This window comes from Rhopalosiphum maidis, chromosome 4 (genome assembly GCF_003676215.2).
Source record: "Rhopalosiphum maidis isolate BTI-1 chromosome 4, ASM367621v3, whole genome shotgun sequence".
NCBI classification, from domain to species: Eukaryota; Metazoa; Arthropoda; class Insecta; order Hemiptera; family Aphididae; genus Rhopalosiphum; species Rhopalosiphum maidis.
In genome coordinates, this window is record NC_040880.1 from 8,073,889 (window position 1) to 8,077,820 (window position 3,932).

The 3,932-nt window shown below is 25.5% G+C and overlaps 2 non-coding genes across 2 annotated transcripts; one reads left to right on the plus strand and one right to left on the minus strand.

Annotated features, from left to right (window-relative positions):
* Positions 1-787: 787 nt before the first annotated feature.
* Positions 788-860, plus strand: Trnat-ugu. Its single transcript has one exon. It is a non-coding gene; the product is annotated as a tRNA-Thr (tRNA).
* A 2,799-nt stretch (positions 861-3,659) lies between these two features.
* On the minus strand, positions 3,660-3,732 carry Trnat-ugu. Its single transcript has one exon. It is a non-coding gene; the product is annotated as a tRNA-Thr (tRNA).
* Positions 3,733-3,932: the final 200 nt, after the last annotated feature.

Here is a 3,932-nt window from a genome sequence, read left to right on the forward strand (position 1 = left end):
TGGCATGCGTGTCTAAGATGGTACACAAAATGATTTTGAGGGCATGGTAAAAATTTAAATAATTTTATAAACCAAATACCAACGAATTGGCATCAAGTATTAAACAAAAAAAAAAAAAAATCAAAGTAATGTTATTATATTATGCACCTAAACTAATCTAATTTTTGGCACGTAGCGTTCAATAATTTGCTTGAGTAGATTCTAGTTTAACAATACTTGAATAAAATATAAATATGATAATAACAAACATTAGTAACGTTATTATCCTATAATACTGAAAGTACCTAATTACTTACGTAATAATGTAATTATTATTATTAATAATAATAATAATGTAAATGCTACTAATGTAATAATTGTAATTACTTATTATTTGTTAATATTAATTTTTAATTTAAATTGTATTGAATTATTTTATTCATCTAAAATGAAATGAAATATTAATATTTATTTAAGTGCACATTCGTAATTTTATAATGTTATCACATAATGAATATTTTTTTCAAAAAATTTTTTTATAAACTTAATAAAGTTAACACAGAAATTTAAATTTATTTATTTAAAAAAAAAAAATCCTTTTTGAAATTTCCTAGAAGTCTTCCACTAGGTATTAGATACTGATATTAAATCCGACGGTAGCCACCAGTTCAGTTACTCCGGAAAACATAACTTTTTACATTGTTTTAGAAGTATTAACTTTAAACTATTCGTGCATGTATAGAATGAAACTGAAAAAATGCCCAACACTGTGTGCAAATGTCTAATATTTAATACGTTCTTACGTGTGGCCTCCATAGCTCAGTGGTTAGAGCACTGGTCTTGTAAACCAGGGGTCGAGAGTTCAATTCTCTCTGGAGGCATTTAATTTTTTTCTTCTTCCTGATGATTTTGTGTTTAAAAATTGTATTTATATAATAATTCATATAACTAAAATTATACATAAATATTTATTTAGTTACGATTTTAGATAATATTTTGAAAAAATTTATTGTCGACAACAAAAAATACACTAAGAGGAGTTAAAGCTATGTAAAATATAACAACTTCAAAGTGTTCATAACTCACTTTAAAATATCATTAAAAGCATATGTAATTGTCTAGATAATATTCTTACCTTTAAATTTGATAATAGGTAAATTTACTCTAATATTAAAGCTAACGTCACAAAATGTATTCTACTGAACGGAAATTTGTTATGATGTACGTTAGTAAGACAGAGACAACACATGCTACCCGCATGGCGTCCTCTTAACAATCGTGTACTATAAATAATAAATAATAATGATAAAAAGGACGCAAAATAATAGTGAATGATTTCATACTGTATCGTGGTCATTTTTATATATTATATGAAATAATAAAGGGATAAGTTTTTTTTTTTTCTGTCCACGATGTCCATTATATGTTTGTTGTACCCGTATGTGTATTATGTGACCTTTCTATTATTAAATTTCCATTAACACTATGTACAAAAACCATTTCTATTATATATTATATCTGTACTATGTACAGTACGCGCGATGTTCGCTACGACTACGACCAAAAGTCGTCTCTGGCCAACGAACTTTATACATATAATATTATATACTGTATCAATAAATAACTCGTCGGTGACTTCTTAAGCGATCAAAGAACAAAATAATCCATTCGATGGATCATTCGTTAAATGTGGGACTTCAGTGTTCCCGCCCAGCTGTCCCGTCGAACATAGATAAGTGCCATCTCTTTATACAAATCGGCAAAGGGGTGGTATCTGACCACTGCCGCGACGGGTAGTTTGCTACGGCGTATACATATATATATACGAGGCTGGTTGTCACGGACGCAGAAGATAACAAATTATCGATTCCGATAGACCAAAACGAAAAAAGGGAGGTCACTTACTGAATAAATATAGCGAAATAATATATTATATTATGATATTATTTTCAACCGTAGATTACCAGCCTCGGTAGTAGGCTCGAAAACGTTTTCTTGTACGCTGAAACTCGAAATAACATATAATGCAATGGTAATAATATGTACGAATTTCAAACATGGCTTATGCGTGTAATATAGGTAAAGTAGGTATTATCATATGGAATAGATAATATCATATGGGTTAAGAGTGCTGATAAATATTTTAATATTTAGTTTATATTATTATCGAGTCAATATCACATACACTGATATACTATATATAGATTCAAAATCCTTTAAGGTTTATTATTATATTTTTTTTTACACTCCATCATTCTGACATTTTTTTGGTCACTTTTAATAAACTATAATAATATATGAAATTTAAATTTTCTAAAAAACAATAACAAAAAGTTTTTATACGCTTATCATCATTTTAAATTGTATTAATGTCGTTAATAACTAATAATATGATATTTTGGTCCGCCGCTGGTTAAATTAATAACAATAATTAATGTTAATGTGTTTCTTATTAATAATAATTATTATAAATATTTTTAAGGTAGTCATAGAAATTACTAGTTATATAAAATTTATCAGTTAATTAATTGATTTAATAATATTATTCGGTACCTCATAATTACCAAATTGTTGATCTGAAATTACATGTTATGTATTATGCTTATACAATTATGTTATGAATAGCGTTAGGGTGTTTATGACCTTAATAACTAAAATATTTATTCAAATATGCCCAAAAATACCAAAGTATATCATACAGGCTTAAAAAACCAAATATGACATGAGTCAAACTGCCATCAGATAAATATAATGTATATAATCAACAGTAATGCCTATAAATTATAATAAATAATTAGTTTATTATTAGAAAATTACTTATTGATTCAATACGTTAACAATATTTTTTATACATATCTACTCATAAATTACTTTCATGTTATAAATTTTGATATTATTAAAAAATGCTCAATCAAAAAATCAAACAAAAGATAATTCAATATTAATAAACCCCGTTTTAATAAACATAAACCCTAACGTTCAATCGAATTTTGTAAATTAAAATCAAAATATTAAAATCATACAAAATTTAAATTGACATAAAACAGTACATGTACAAAGGTCATAAATGGACTTATTCATACTTCGTTAAAATACTTATTTATAAATAATCTTGCGTTATACATTTCTATAACAATACGCATAAGACATAAATTAAATGTATGGATAGAGAATTTTAATGTTTAACAACTGTTTGATAACAATTAATTATATATTATAACGAAAGCCATTCGGGATAGAAATATCAGCTTTGTTAATAAACTACAAAATTAGTATAGTTCTTTAACGTTCGTTTTGAGTTTCTGACCTAATTTGTGTAAACGATGTGACTGTGTTTTAATTTTAATTAAGTAGAATTTATTATTTTACTTAAACAACATAAATATTTTTAAAAAACGACGTTATTATTTTCAAAGTCTTAAATTCGATTATAAATTATTGTGATAGTTACTCAAACTGTACGTGATTTGTTTATCTGTCAAAATAATGAAATTTTCAACAAAAAAAAAAAAATAATAATAATAACAAGATTTAATTATTACGATTTATCATTAGTAACATTAATAACGCAATTAAAAAAACTTATCTAGTAATAGTATATTATTATTTCACATCAGTAAAATTATATGTTTTAAATTATTTAAATGTAATTAAGAAAAAAAAATGCAAAAAACGTGGCTTGCCTCCAGAGAGAATTGAACTCTCGACCCCTGGTTTACAAGACCAGTGCTCTAACCACTGAGCTATGGAGGCTCGATGGCGACTAGATGGAAAACTATATGTTTTTAGACAATATGAAAAATGATTGCAAATAAAATAGTATGTATTAGAACTTAAAAGTTGGTAGATAATAACTACACAAACCAATATAAATTAATATATTTTAAATAAAATACACAAAAAATGTAGATCCTATCAAATTCATATTTCATATTTATGAATAATCATAAAAT